We start from the raw sequence: 16,672 nt of genomic DNA, 5'->3' as shown, positions 1-16,672 counted from the left end.
ATCTAGTGGTGAGCTGTGGAAGAGGACTTCAGGAGCTGATCTCGTTTGCTTGGGCACACCCACCCTGCTCAGGTGCTCTGCATGATGGGATTGCTGGCCCAAATGATCACTTTTGGCTGGTGTTGGATCCCCAGTCTTCTTGTTATTGGGGCAGGAGTAATAAAGGGCTGTCATTCTTGTTGTGTGAATCAAGGGCAGCAGAACTGTGCTTGGCATAGCCTGATGGAGGGACTCACCCTCAACTAAAAGACACTTGCTAGACAGGGGACAAGCGTTCCAAAGCCCAGTGGGGTATGGTATGGTACTTGGTGGTGTGGGTGTTGCTTAAGGGTTGTAGATATCCTGGGGGGGTCTCTGTATAATCAAAGAGCTGATTTAGACTCAACTGAGAGTCGTTATATGTGGTAGAACTGAAATCAGTGATCTCTAGGTCCAAGAGTTAGACCTGCTTTGGGACAGTGTCTCTGGTGCAAAAGACACCAGCAGTGAGGCTCCCCCACTAACAGCTGAAATTACTGAGAGCTGTGTTAAGAGGAGGGACCTGAAGACATCTCAGCACTTATCTGGCAAGGTGGCTGCTGGAGAGGACTGGAGGGGAGCCCTGCAGGGTGGCACAGCAGTCAGCCAGCAGGGTGGCTGGCAGAGAGGTGCAGCAAGCGAGTGCCCAAGCAGTGGAGCAAGTCAGGTGCCTTCCTACCCTCTCCGCCGAGAGCGGGAGGTGAACTCTGCAGACGCACCTCTGAACTCTGGGCCTGCACTGACCAAGGACAACAACTGTGAGTGGGGTGAAGAGAAGGGACAGACACACTAAAGGGACTTTTGGTTGCTGGACTTAAGAATCCGAAGGGAAAGGACACTGCCCAACTTACTTGGGGGTGGGTCTTCTGCTCATGGTTCATGTATATGAACCCTGTTTGTGGTGTTTTCCCAAATTAATGCTGTTACTTCCCTCCTTTTATTGAAAGTTTCATTGCTACACTCAGACTCTGTGCTGGCGAGAGGCACCTCAGGGATGGTGTGTAATTGTCCCAGGTCAATGGGTGGGGGCTCGAGCTGGTTCTGTGTTGTATTGTTGGAAGAAGAACCCCTAGATACAGAACCCAGCCCTTGCTGCCAACTCTGATTGGCAGAGGGGTTACAGTTGGTTGGACTCAGGCCTGCATGCTGTGGTGTGGATGCTGGAGCCCTGGGTTGGGGGTTTGAGTTAAAAAATTCTCAACCTCAGGTCAGAAGGCCATGTATCTGCTTTATCCCTGGGTTCCCAAACCCAAGGTTCGCTGACTTGAGCTCTGCTAACATGAGGCTTGCATGGCAATGAAGACACACTTAGTGAGAGCTGCACAAACGCACACGTTAGGTGCATAGGCAGCCAAAAGCCATTTTAGATACCATGGGGTTTGTTGAGACTGCAATAAAAGACCTGCAGCATGACCATGGCTGGCCAGAGTCGGCTGACGTGAGTTTGGAGGGCTATAAAATCACGGTGTAGATGTTCGGGCTTGGGCTGGAGCCCGGGCTCTGAGACCCCACGACAGGGGAGGGTCTCAAAACCCAGGCTCCAGCCCAACTCCGAATGTCTACACTGCAGTTTTTAGCCCCCCAGCCTAAACCCCACAGGCTCACGTCAACTGACCCGGGCTCTGACCCGTGCTGTGGCAGGTTTTTTATTGCAGTGTCTAAAAACCCATAAAGGCTGAGACACAAAACCAGGAAATTCAGAGTTCAGGCTCCATCACTCACATCGTAAGAACAACACGAGAGCGGCCAGACTGGGTCAGACCAAAGGTCCGTCTAGCCCAGGGTCCTGTCTGCCGACAGTGGCCAATGCCAGGTGCCCCAGAGGGAATGAACAAAACAGGGAATCATCAAATCATCATTCCCAGCTTCGGACAAACAGAGGCTAGGGACACCATTCCTGTCCATCCTGGCTAATAGCCATTGATAGACTTATACTCCATGAACTAATCTAGTTCTTTTTTGAACCCTGTTATAGTCTTGGCCTTCACAACATCCTCTGGCAAGGAGTTCCACAGGTTGACTGTGAGTTGTGTGAAGAAATACTTCCTTTTCTTTGTTTTAAACTGCTCCCTATTAATTTCCTTTGGTGACCCCTAGTTCTTGTGTTATGAGAAGGATCAAATAACACTTCCTTATTTACTTTCTCCACACCAGTCATGATTTTATAGACCTCTATCATATCCTCCCTTAGTCGTCTCTTTTCCAAGCTGAAAAGTCCCAGTCTTATTAATTGCTCCTCATACGCAAGCTGTCATTTTAAAAAGATGAGATACGGGCAGCGTGTGCCAGAGGGAGTGCTGCCCTGGGTATGTTCGGCTCTCTCACAACCTGAGTGTGCTGTAATTTTAGATATTTTTTAGGGCTGTCAATTAATCGCAGTTAACTAACGCAATTAACTCAAAAAAAATAATCGTGATTTAAAAAATTAATAGCGATTAATTGCAGTTTTAATAGCACTGTTAATAGCTTACCAATTGAAATTTATTAAATATTTTGGATGTTTTTCTACATTTTCATATATCTTGTATTCTGTGTTCTAATTGAAATCAAAGTATATATTTTGTATTATAAATATTTGCACTGTAAAAATGATAAACAAAAGCGATAGTATCAGAGGGGTAGCCGGGTTAGTCTGGATCTGTAAAAGCGGCAAAGAGTCCGGTGGCACCTTACAGACTAACAGACGTAATGGAGCAGGAGCTTTCGTGGGTGAATACCCACTTCATCAGGTGCACGTAGTGGAAATTTCCAGAGGCAGGTATAAATAAGCAGGCAAGAATCAGGCGAGGGATAACGAGGTTAGTTCAGTCAGGGAGGATGAGGCCCTCTTCTAGTAGTTGAGGTGTGAACACCAAGGGAGGAGAAACGGCTTTTGTAGTTGGCGAGCCCGTCACAGTCTTTGTTTAATCCTGAGCTGATGGCTACCTTTAAATCTGCTATTGTGTGTCCAGCGAGGTTGAAGTGTTCTCCTACAGGTTTTTGTCTATTGCCATTCCTAATATCTGATTTGTGTCCATTTATCCTTTTACGTAGGGACTGTCCAGTTTGGCTGATGTGCATAGCAGAGGGGCATTGCTGGCACATGGCGCCATATGTTACATTGGTGGACGTGCAGGCGAATGAACTGGTGACGGTGTGGCTGATCTGGTTAGGTCCTGTGATGGTGTCGCTGGTGTAGATATGTGGGCAGAGCTGGCATCGAGGTTTGTTGCGTGGATTGGTTCCCGAGTTAGAGTTACTGTGGTGTGGTGTGTAGTTGCTGGTGAGAATATGCTTCAGGGTGGCAGGTTGTCTGTGGGCGAGGACTGGCCTGCCTCCCAAGGCCTGTGAAAGTGAAATCGTATTTTTCAATTCACGTCATACAAGAACTGTTGTGCAATCTCTTTGCCATGAAAGTGCAACTTACAAATGTAGATTTTTTTTTGTTACATAACTGCACTCAAAAACAAAATGATCTAAAACTTCAGAGTCTACAAGTCCACTCAGTCCTACTTCTTGTTCAGCTAATTGCAAAGACACATAAGTTTGTTTACATTTACAGGAGATAATGGTGCCTGCTTCTTATTTACAATGTCACCAGAAAGTGAGAACAGGCGTTCTCATGGCACTTTTGTAGCCGGCATTGCAAGGTATTTACGTGCCAGATATGGTAAACATTCATATGTCTCTTCATGCTTCGGCCACCATTCCAGAGGACACGCTTCCATGCTGATGACGCTTGTTAAAAAAAAATACGTTAATTAAATTTGTGACTGAACTCCTTGTGGGAGAATTGTATGTCTCCTGCTCTGTTATACCCGCATTCTGCCATATATATCATGTTATAGCAGTCTCAGGTGATGACCCAGCACATGGTGTTCCTTTTAAGAACACTTTCACTACAGATTTGACAAAATGCAAAGAAAGTACCAATGTGAGATTTCTAAAGATAGCTACAGCACTCGACACAAGGTTAAGAATCTGAAGTGCCTTCCAAAATCTGAGAGGGATGAGATGTGTAGCAAGCTTTCAGAAGTCTTAAAAGAGCAACACTCCTATGCGGAAACTACAGAACCCAAACCACCAAAAAAGAAAATCAACCTTCTGCTGGTGGCATCTGACTCAGACAACAAAAATGAACATGCGTCGGTCCGCTCTGCTTTGGATTGTTATCGAGCAGAACCCGTCATCAGCACGGACACGTCCCCTGGAATGGTGGTTGAAGCATGAAGGGACATAGGAATCTTTAGCGCTTCTGACACGTAAATATCTTGTGACGCCGGCTACAACAGTGCCATGAGATCGCCTGTTCTCACTTCCAGGTGACACCGTAAACAAGCAGCGGGCAGCGTGGTCTCCTGCAAAGGTAAACAAACTTTTTTGTCTGAGCGATGGGACTTGCAGGCTCTAAAATTTTACATTGTTTTATTTTTGAATGCAGGTTTCTTTGTACATAATTCTACATTTGTAAGTTCAACTTTCACGATAAACAGTATTAGTAAGTACTGAATTGCAAAATACTATTTCTTTTGGTTTTTTTGCAGTGCAAATACTTGTAACCAAAAATAAATATGAAGTGAGCCCTGTACACTTTGTATGCTGGGTTGTAATTGAAAGCGATAGATTTGAAAATGTAGAAAACATCCAAAGAATATTTAAATAAATGGTACTGTATTATTGTTTAACTGTGCGATTAATTGTGATTAATTTTTTTAATCGCTTGGCGGCCCTACCATTTTTTTACACGTGCAGTTGCTAAGCAGTAGTAGCTGGTAGCCATCTACTGGCTTTTCAGTGCACATGTAAAATGAGTAGATGGGTCTCAGTCCAATTCCCAGTGCAACAGTTATCCAGGACAGGCCGTAAGTACTGTCACGGGTCCCAGGCTCACGGTCTCTCTGACCCCTGGCTAGTCTCCTCGAGTGTGCCCCGCACTCAAGCTGCACACCGCCCCTTTTCTCCTGGTGCGATCACACGACTCTCCCCCTCTCAGACCAGGTACCTGGCCACTGTCCACATGCGGATCCTGGTAGGCCTAGCTGTCTTAGACCCCCCAAGGCCTCTAGGGATTGGGTAGTAGCCCCTGTTCCATTAGCTCAGAAACCAGTCCAATCCGCGTCTGCTGCTCCTCCGGAGACTCCTTTGGTCACCACGCCGTGGAACATCGCAGCTGGAGCCTGGAAGAATTCCGCTCTCTTGGAATGGAGGCCAGGGGGTTGCTTATCTAGAGGCATTGTGATAATTGCATGCTTGTTTTTCTAACAGCTGCCCATGAAGTCAGACAAATAGATTCACCCAGTGCAGCCCATACAGCAACGTGCCTTGCCGGCCAGGTCATGTTCAGTATTCACACAACTATCTGACAGCCACGTTCTGGGATGAGTACAGGCAGCTCCCCAGCCACCCCAGAGCCCATCCCCACAGCTGCTACTTGTTGTCCCCCCCCGTCCACCCCCGAGAGTTGTGGAGCTATTATTTACCTGTGACTTGTATGTTTGTAAAAACCCAATAGCGTGCAATAGCTCCTTGATGGTGGGCGATAGTTTTAAATGCCGATTCTTAATTTGCTAGTCAGCGCTCTGGATCGTTACCTGATAAATGCCAGTGCACAGCCACAGAGCATATGTGTGCACTGAAAACGGTGACGACCTCTTCAGCAAATTGCAATTATCAACCATGTGAAGGAAGTTGGCCTCTAAAACAGAATCACTTTCTGCATTACATTGTTCTCCAGCTAGCTTGTGCCGGGCGCCTGCACTAGAGAAGCAGGGTTGTCTGGGCAGAGTTTGAATGGGGCTGACGGGGAAGGTGGGAGTGCAAACACGTGGTGGCTCTCCATGTGACCATAGACATGGACTTCAGTGAAACTTGAAGCACCTCTGCCAATCAGACTCTTTCCCTCTGTCTGCTTCAGTGTCCCCATCTGTGCAATGGGACAATAACACCCACTAGTTTTGCCATTACACTGTGTTCACTGAGTGCAGGTTCGTGCCTCCGGCAATGGCCAAGGACTGATGCTTCAGAGAAAGACACAAACCTCAGCCTGCATCTGGCCAACTGCACGTGAGGGGGAAAGTCCATCTCGCCCTGTAGGTGATTACATTACTTTTATCTTTGCATAAATGCATAACTGCAAATGTTATTAGCTGCTGTCAAATTATCCAATCCCTTACAAAAAATCCAGCTAAGTACTTAACTCTGTGACCCTCTGCTCCTGTGAAGTGTCCACGGTGCCTATGCAGAATGGGACACTTTATTTCCAAGGAGTTTACAAAGAAAAGGGGGATGGGCTGTAAGGGAAGGCCTTGTTCTTTGGAAAGCCTTGTGCAAAACGGACCAGATTGTTCAAGGGGAGGGAAGTGTCTACTCCAGCACAGTAGACAGCACGACCTGCTTGCAAACTTGCATTGTCTCTTGTCGTGTGAATGGGCAGAAAGGCCTGGCCTGTCAATGTTGCTAGCGGGTGGATTTTCCTCTCCAGAAGGAAGCTCAGAATTATGAAACATCACATGCATCTGATGCATCTCAACCCTGGGTGCAAGCCTTACAAATGGACTTTAGAGGCCTGCCTGACGGTGAAGGCAAAGGGAAGGCCCCAGGAGTGTATTGGGGAGGGATAGCTCAGTGGTTGGAGCATTGGCCTGCTAAACCCAGGGTTGTGAGTTCAATGCTTGAGGGGGCCATTTAGGGATCTGGGGCAAAAATTGGGGATTGGCCCTGCTTTGCGCAGGGGGTTGGACTAGATGACCTCCTGAGGTCCCTTCCAACCCTGAGATTCTATGAATGGCGCCTGGCTTGTTACCGGTGCCTGCCGGTGAGCTCTGTCCCTGCACTGGATCAGCTAAGTGGCAGTGTGGGATCATTAGGGATGTGTGGAACAGGCAGCTGTTGGTCACACCTCACTGATTACCAGGCACATTCTTCTACCTTTGCTCAGTCAGGTTAAAGCCTTTCCTCTTCCAGGTTGTAAAGCAACCCTCCCCCTCTATTCTGCGGGTCTCAGGGGGTTTTTCTGAGACACCTGATAGCTCAAAGAACAGGTAACAGTATTGTGACAGTTTCATGGTAACTGCACCTCCTTACTGAGAAGAATGGACAGGCCTGTAACCAGACGTGTTCCAGAGAACAGAAGGGTGTGCTGTCCGCTGGGTGCTAAGATATGGGATGTGGACCTGAGGTTGAAGAGGATCCTAATGGGAGGGGGAAAGAATCCACTGATCGTCCTTCGGTGGGAACAAATGATACCAATAGATTCTCGCTGGAACTTATCAAGGGAAACTATGCCGGGCTGGGGAAGACACTTAAGGAAATCGAGGCTCAGGTGATCTTCAGTAGGATTCTGCCTGTTCCTAGAGAAGGGCAACAAAGGTGTGACAAGATTATGATGCTCAACAGATAGCTTAGGCAGTTGTGCTATAAGGAGGGCTTTGGGATGTATGGCCACTGAGAGATATTCATGGACAGAGGACTGTTCTCTCGGGATGGACTTCACCTGAGTAGGGAAGGAAATAGACTTCTAGCATGGAGGCTGGCACAACTGATTAGGAGAGCTTTAAACTAGGAATCTGGGGGAGATGTCCAGGTAATCTCCACGCTGGATTTTAGCATTGAGAGGAAGAAAACAAAGTAAGAGGGGATACAGCCGTGGGTAGGAGAATGGACATAAGGAGGAAGGGCAGTGTGGATACCAGTCTAATAGGTGATACTGGCTGCAGAATGACCGTGCCTAATCGGGTACAGAATGTGAGCAAGGCCAAACGGCAAAATTTAAGATGTTTGTACACCAGTGCGAGGAGCCTAGGTAACAAAATGGAGGAACTAGAGGTACTGGTGCAGGAAGTGAAACCAGATATTCTAGGGAGAACAGAAACAGGGTGGAATAGTCGTCATGACTGGAGTATGGGTATTGAAGGGGATGTGCTGTTTAGGAAAGACAGAAATAAAGGCAAAGGTGGTGGAGTAGCACTGTCTATCAATGATGAGGTAGAATGTAAAGAAATAAGAAGCGATGGGATGGATAAGACAGAGTCCGTCTGGGCAAAAATCACATTGGGGATGATAACTACTGGAGCCTCCCCTGGGATAGTGCTTGGGGTGTGCTAGAGACCGCCGGGATCCGATGTAGATATGGATCGAATCACTGAATATCGGGGTTGGAAGGGACCTCAGGAGGTCATCTAGTCCAACCCCCTGCTCAAAGCAGGACCAATTCCCAATTTTTGCCCCAGATCCCTAAATGGCCCCCTCAAGGATTGAACTCACAACCTTGGGTTTAGCAGGCCAATGCTCAAACCAATGAGTTATCCCTCCCCCCAAAACCTCTTTAATGTTTTTAATTAAGTAAATACTAGTGGGAATTGTGTGATCATGGGAGACTTTAACTTCCCAGATATAGACTGGAGGATGAGTGCTAGTAGTAATAATAGGGCTCCGATTTTCCTGGCTGCGATAGCTGATGGATTCCCTCATCAAGTAGTTGCTGAACCAATAAGAGGGGAGGCCATTTTAGATTTGGTTTTGGTGAATAGTGAGGACCTCATAGAAGAAATAGTTGTCGGGGACAACCTTGGTTCAAGCGATCATGAGCTAATTCAGTTCAAACCTAATGGAAGGATAAACAAAACCAGATCTGTGACAAGGGTTTCTGATTTCAAAAGGGCTGATTTTCAAAAATTAAGGACATTAGTTAGCGAAGTGGATTGGACTGAAGAACTTACGGATCTAAAGGCAGAGGAGGCCTGGAATTACTTTAAGTCAAAGCTGCAGAAGCTATCGGAAGCCTGCATCCCAAGAAAGGGGAAAAAATTCACAGGCAGGAGTTGTAGACCAAGCTGGATGAGCAAGCATCTCCAAGAGGTGATTAAGAAAAGCAGAAAGCCTACAGGGAGTGGAAGATGGGAGGGATCAGCAAGGAAAGCTACCTTATTGTGGTCAGAACATGTAGGGATAAAGTGAGACAGGCTAAAAGTCAAGTAGAGTTGGACCTTGCAAAGCGAATTAAAACCAATAGTAAAAGGTTCTATAGCCATATAAATAAGAAGAAAACAAAGAAAGAAGAAGTGGGACCGCTAAGCACTGAGGATGGAGTGGAGGTTAAGGATAATCTAGGCATGGCCCAATATCTAAACAAATACTTTGCCTTAGTCTTTAATAAGACTAATAAGGATCTTAGGGATAATGGTAGCATGACAAATGGGAATGAGGATATGGAGGTAGACATTACCATATCTGAGGTAGAAGTGAACCTCAAACAGCTTAATGGGACTAAATTGGGGGGCCCAGATAATCTTCATCCAAGAATATTAAAGGAACTGGCACATGAAATTGCAAGCCCATTAGCAAGAATTTTTAATCAATCTGTAAACTCAGGGGTTGTACCATATGACTGGGGAATTGCTAACATAGTTCCTATTTTTAAGAAAGGGGAAGAAAAATGATCCGGCTAACTACAGGCCTGTTAGTTTGACATCTGTAGTATGCAAGGTCTTGGAAAAAATTTTGAAGAAGAAAGTAGTTAAGAACATTGAGGTCAATGGTAAATGGGACAAAATACAACATGGTTTTACAAAAGATAGATCGTGCCAAACCAACCTGATCTCCTTCTTTGAGAAAGTAACAGATTTTTTTAGACAAAGGAAATGCAGTGGATCTAATTTACCTAGATTTCAGTAAGGCGTTTGATACGGTGCCACATGGGGAATTCTTAGTTAAATTGGAAAAGATGGGGATCAATATGGAAATTGAAAGGTGGATAAGGAAATGGTTAACAGGGAGACTACAGCGGGTCATACTGAAAGGTGAACTGTCAGGCTGGAGGAAGGTTACCAGTGGAGTTCCTCAGGGATCGGTTTTGAGACCAATCTTATTTAATCTTTTTATTACTGAGCTCGGCACAAAAAGCGGGAATGTGCTAATAAAGTTTGTGTATGATACAAAGCTGAGAGGTATTGCCAATTTAGAGAGAGACTGGGATATCATACAGGAGGATCTGGATGACCTTGTAAACTGGAGTAATAGTAATAGGATGAAATTTAATAGTGAGAAGTGTAAGGTCATGCATTTAGGGATTAACAACAAGAATTTTAGTTATAAACTGGGGACGCATCAATTGGAAGTAACGGAGGAGGAGAAGGACCTTGGAGTATTGGTTGATCATAGGATGACTATGAGCCACCAATGTGATATGGCCATGAAAAAAGCTAATGCGGTCTTGGGATGCATCAGGCGAGGTATTTCCAGTAGAGATAAGGAGGTGTTAGCACCGTTATACAAGGCACTGGTGAGACAATAGAGTGCGCAGTTTAAGAAGGATGAACTCAAACTGGAACAGGTCCAGAGAAGGGCTACTAGGATGATCCGAGGAATGGAAAACCTGTCTTATGAAAGGAGACTCAAGGAGCTTAGTTTGTTTAGCCTAACCAAAAGAAGGCTGAGGGGAGATATGATTGCTTTCTATAAATATATCAGAGGGATAAAGAAGGAAGGGAGAGGAATTATTTAAGCTCAGTACCAATGTGGACACAAGAACAAATGATAAACTGGTCATTGGGAAGTTTAGACTTGAAATTAGACGAAGGTTTCTAACCATCAGAGGAGTGAAGTTCTGGAACAGCCTTCCAAGGGAAGCAGTGGGGTCAAAAGATCTTTCTGGCTTCAAGATTAAGCTCAATAAGTTTATGGACGAGATAGTATGATGGGATAATTTTGGGAATTAATTGATCTTTAACTATTCATGGTAAATAGGCCCAATGGCCTGTGATGGGATGTTAGATGGGGTGGGATCTGAGTTACTACAGAGAATTCTTCCCTGGGTATCTAGCTGGTGAATCTTGCCCACATGCTCAGGGTTCAGCTGATCGCCATATTTGGGATCGGGAAGGAATTTTCCTCCAGGGCAATTGGAAGAGGCCCTGGGGGGTTTTTCGCCTTCCTCTGCAGCATGGGGCACGGGTCACTTGCTGGAGGATTCTCTGCACCTTTAAGTCTTTAAACCATGATTTAAGGACTTCAATAGCTCAGACATAGGTGAGACGTTTATCGCAGGAGTGGGTGGGTGAGATTCTGTGGCCTGCGTTGTGCAGGAGGTCGGACTAGATGATCATAATGGTCCCTTCTGACCTTAATGTCTATGAGTCTATAGCTCCACGTGTTCTCATCTGCTCCCCAGCCCAGAAATGGCTGTTTAGAAACACCCTTCAATTTCTCTCTTAAAGTTTTGTGACCACTCAAACAATGGGTTATGCTGGAGCTTGTCCGGGATGTCCTGGGCAGAGCCGGTAGCTGTTCAGAAGGGTTTTGCCAGGTGGAGCGAGTGGCAATGCTTTTCCTTTCTCCCCAGTCTTGCATTTTGGTCTCCAGAGGTGTACGGGCCCCGACCTGCCAGCAGTCTGTGCCAAAGCTTCCCACAGGGCTCAGCAAGCCCTATGTGAATCCAGTAGCCGTTAGATGGGTCACTTGGCCCCCTGCCATCCCAAAGCCTTAGTATGAGGGAGAAGGGAATGAACAGTGATGGAGGCCTGGACTTACTCTCTGGTGAGGAGAAGGGCTCTGCCACCTCTCCGCTGAATGTCCGACAAGACAGCCTGAGAAGGAAAACTCCCTCCAGCTCTCCTATTGAAGTTGTTCCCTTTAATTGAATAATAAAATATTAATTGGGGCAAAGAAAGCCCCAGAATCTCTCTATAGCCTAGGGTTGCCAACTTTCTCATTGCACAAAACCGAACACCCTTGTCCCGCCCCTGCCCCGAGGCCCTGCTCCCACTCCGTCCAGCCCCACCCCCTCCATTGCTCGCTCTCCCGCACCCTCACTCACTTTCACTGGGCTGGGGCAAGTGGTTGCGGTGTGGGAGGGGGTGAGGGTGCGGGCTCTGGGACTGGGCCAAGGATGAGGGGTTCAGAGTGCAGGAGGGGGCTCAGGGCTGGAGCAAGGGGTTGGGGTGTGAGGTGCAGGCTCCAGGAGGAAGTGTGGGTGCAGGAGGGAGCTCAGTGCTGGGTTATGGGGTTAAGGTGCACACTCTGGGAGTTGGCTCAGGGCTGGGGTAGGGGGTTGGGGTGTGGGTGGATGTGCTGGATGCAAGGTCTGACAGGGAGTTAGGGTGCGGGAGTGGGTTACCACCTGGGGGAGGGGATTTGGGGTGTGGGCTCTGGCCGGGGGCGGGGCACTAACCTCAGGCGACTCCCGGTCGGCGGCGCCATGGGGCTAAGGCAGGCTCCCTGCCTGCCATGGCTCCGCGCTGCTCCTGGAAGTGGCCTGCATGCCCAGCCCCTAGGTGGAGGGGCCAGACAGCTCTGCCTGGTGCCCCCAGGCGCTGCCCCCATAGCTCCCATTGGCCGAACTGTGGCCAATGGGAGCTGCAGGGATGTTGCTCCAGGTGGGGGCAGCACGTGGAGCCTCTCTGGCCTCTCCGCTGCTTCTGGCAGTCACAGTGCCTGTCCCCCATTCAGTTACGAGAATTCCAGGCTGCAACCCCAAGAGCTTCTCCAAATGGAAAGATGGCAATTGGGAGCAGCTTGTCCTCTAGCGAAGGCTAGCTTACACACAGACCAATGGCTGGCCTCCCTGGGGGGGGGAGGGGGAAGGGGCTGGCTACTTCCTGCGGGAAGTGTCTGCTCCCCTGGCTCCCAGGCTTGGGGGAGGAGGAGAACCTGTAGAATTGATCAATGAAATTGTTTACTTTATTAATATCATAGAATATCAGGGTTGGAAGGGACCTCAGGAGGTCATCTAGTCCAACCCACTGCTCAAAGCAGGACTGATCCCCGACTAAATCATCCCAGCCAGGACTTCTGACCTTAAAAACTTCTAGGGAAGGAGATTCCACCACCTCCCTAAGTAACACATTCCAGTGTTTCACCACCCTCCTAGTGAAAAAGTTTTTTTCCTAATATCCAACCTAAATCTCCCCCACTGCAACTTGAGACCATTACTTCTTGTTCTGTCATCTGCTACCACTGAGAACAGTGTAGATCCATCCTCTTTGGAACCCCCTTTCAGGTAGTTGAAAGCAGCTATCAAATCCCCCCTCATTCTTCTCTTCTGAAGACTAAACATCCCCAGTTCCTTCAGCCTCTACTCATAAGTCATGTGTTCCAGTCCCCTAATCATTTTTGTTGCCCTCCGCTGGACTCTTTCCAATGTTTCCACATCCTTCTTGTAGTGTGGGGCCCAAAACTGGACACAGTACTCCAGATGAGGCTTCACCAATGTCGAATAGGGGGGAACAATCACGTCCCTCGATCTGCTGGCCATGCCCCTACATATACATCCCAAAATGCCATTGGCCTTCTTGGCAACAAGGGCACACTGTTGACTCATATCCAACTTCTCGTCCACTGTAACCCCAGGTCCTTTTCTGCAGAACTGCTGCCGAGCCATTCGGTCCCTAGTCTGTAGCGGTGCATGGGATTCTTCCATCCTAAGTGCAGGACTCTGCACTTGTCCTTGTTGAATGTCATCAGATTTCTTTTGGCCCAATCCTCCAATTTGTTTAGGTCCCTCTGTATCCTATCCCTACCCTCCAGCGTATCTACCACCCCTCCCAGTTTAGTATCATCCGCAAATTTGCTGAGAGTGCAATACACACCATCCTCCAGATCATTTATGAAGATATTGAACAAAACTGGCCTCAGGACCGACCCCTGGGGCACTCCACTTGATACCGGCTGCCAACTAGACATGGAGCCATTGATCACTACCTGTTGAGCCCGACAATCTAGCCAGTTTTCTATCCACCTTATAGTCTATTCATCCAGCCCATACTTCTTTAACTTGCTGGCAAGAATACTGTGGGAGACCGTGTCAAAAGCTTTGTTACAGTCAAGGAACAACACGTCCACTGCTTTCCCTTCATCCACAGAGCCAGTTATCTCATCATAGAAGGCAATTAGATTAGTCAGGCATAACTTGCCCTTGTGAATCCATGCTGACTGTTCCTGATCACTTTCCTCTCCTCTAAGTGCTTCAGAATATAACTTCATAAGCAAAGTTTTATGAATGAAACAACATTCATTCATAAAACCGGTTACCCCAATAACTGGCTAATTGAGTTTCACTTTCAACCCAATTGCTGCTTAAATCGCTGAAACTTGCACGGCTTCAACATTGGAACTTCTGCTCCCTGTTTGTCATTCCTTACACGTGTCCATGGTGTAACTCAAACTCCATTTTATCTTGTCCCAAACTCCATTTTAAAATGCTCACTTCATTTTGTAAACCCTGCTGCAACCTTCATTTTGCAAAACCTGGCTGTAATCTGATTAGTGTAGTTTAGATGTGGGAATGAGGGATGGATGGATGATGGACTCAACATCCAGCCCCAGCCTGTCCTGATGAAGTAAGTGTAAACACTAACGGCTGAAGATGCAGACAACAGCCCTGACAAAGCAAGAAGAGTCCACCCTCAAAAAAAAAGGACAAAAGTACAACTGAAGAAACATCAAAGCTGAAAGTCATGTCTGCAATTGACGGGTGATCAGTCACACCGACCCCAGAGGCAGCGTGACACAGCAAGACCTATAGACTCTGGATTCAAACTGAAGCCTACAAAAAGGATGGATGAAATGGAAGACTTTGGAGGGTAACATTCTGCTGCCAACGTGGAAGGGGATCGGTGCATGCCCCACAGAGACCCAGCCCTTCCTTGTGCCCAGCTTTCCTGGCCAGTTAGCTGCCACAAGCTACGAACCCACGCCACGAACTCAAGCTACATTCAGGACTGGTAACTATACAGCGGCTGCAGAACATTTGGGGTGTGTGTGTGTACACATAGGTATTAGATATTAGTTATTGGTCATAAATCAAATTGTGTTATAATAAATGTGACGTCTTGTCTTGTCCCCTGAAACGATCCTGTGTAGTTTTGTCTGCATAACAATCCGCCCCACAGCACTCGCTGGTGGTGCGGCTGGGAGCTAGGGAAATGGAGCAGGCTGGGGCCGGTCCGGGCCTGGCTACAATCTTCGGGCCTGGGGCAGAGCAGGGGCGGGGGCTGGAGCAGCACGCAGCTGCTCAGGGCACCAGGAAATTTGGTACCCCAAATTTCCTGGTGCCCTACGCAGCTGCGTGCTTTGTGTATGGGTAAGGACGGCCCTGGGCAAGCAGCAGCAGGAGGCTGAGCCGCAGCATAGAAGGTCAGCATTAAGGCTGAAGCACCTGTGTACCAAGCAACATACTCCGGAAGCTGGAAAATTCAAAATGGGGAACCAATCCAGCAACACTAAGAGCCACCCTCCTTGCACTTTGCTATTTGATGGCTGAATATGCATGGCCGGTGGGGGAAAGGTCGGTTCACACAAAGCAGCTGGCTTGTGTGCTGAATGGACAGCTGCCGGTCCGTCCTAGGATGTCTAAAACCAACAGATGTGAGCAGCCTGTAGTGGCTTGCTGGAATTGCTCCACCAGACATTAGCAGAGTGGTCACTAGCAAGATGGAATGATTAGGACGAGTTGAAGATGCCAGACAACATGGCCACACTATGGCAGTTTGCCACCTGAAATAGCAAAAAGCTTCCTAGTTGCAATGAAACTGCTCAAAAAAAAAAAAAATCAGACAGGTGCATGGCTGGAAATGTGATGCCCACCGCTCAAAATACTCACCAAGGACATCAAAATGCACATGGACTTTACCTTCCCGCAGGTGCGGAGAAGCATTAGTTGACCTGGAGATGTTTAAATTGCCGCTGAACAAGAGTTAGCAGGCCAAAAGCCAATATCCGGCAGTGGGATTATTCCAACAACTCACACACTTGTGACTGTGGTGAAACACAGACCTTGGAACATCTGTTGGTCTGCTAGTTCCTGGAGGAACCGTACACCATGGGAGATCTCACTAGGGCTACAGACCAGGACGTATCATGTGCCCAACACTGGGATATCAGCCAGTGGTTTTACCTGCAATGGAATTGCCTCCCTCTGCAGTCTGCTCCCATCAGAAATAAGCTTGGCCATGTTTAGAAAGATGGATTGATACAGCTGTTTGCCTACCACTGCTTTGTGTGACTGGCAAGGTCTCTCTCCTTTCTCTGTATTTATAACTGCAGGGGAGCGTCATGGTTTTGCTTCTCAAACTCAAATGTTAAATATCAAAATTTAAGCAATGCCATGAAATGTGGGTACATGATAACAGGCCCCTTAAAGGTATGCAATGGTCCACAATAAAATAAGCTTGGCAGAAGCATGAAGGAGAAATTGACTGTCAAATATTTTTGTTGGAAACCTGTGTTTCGAAATAATGTCCTGTCTGCCTTAGAGAACTGCTTGGGATCAGAAAGTTCCTATTTATTTTTTAATACAAAAGTAATCTGTTCTCTTGTTTCCACCAAGAGCAGTTGCTATCCTACTGCCCCACTTACTGGCCTCCAACTGCATCAGCACCACAGGGTCCGATTGCCAGCTAGTGTAAATCAGCGGACTTCAGCAGAACTATGGCAAGGTACAGCAGCTGGCCTGGTGCTCTCAGATGAGAAGGAAAAGAAAATAGTTCTGATTCTCTAGTGCCCTGCACCTTGGCCCCACTTTTCAGAAGGGCTTTCTCAGCACCCATTTATGCCCCTAAATTGGTAGCCAGATTTTCAAGCTCACTTGTTGAGCACTGAGCTCTTTTGAAAAATCTGACCATGTGTGTCAAAATAGAGGTGCTAAATGCAGGCTCTTTTGAAGATCTGACCCCTTGCATGG

The sequence above is a fragment of the Caretta caretta genome, chromosome 26, assembly GCF_965140235.1.
Source record: "Caretta caretta isolate rCarCar2 chromosome 26, rCarCar1.hap1, whole genome shotgun sequence".
NCBI lineage: Eukaryota > Metazoa > Chordata > Testudines > Cheloniidae > Caretta > Caretta caretta.
This window is presented reverse-complemented; position numbering follows the sequence as displayed.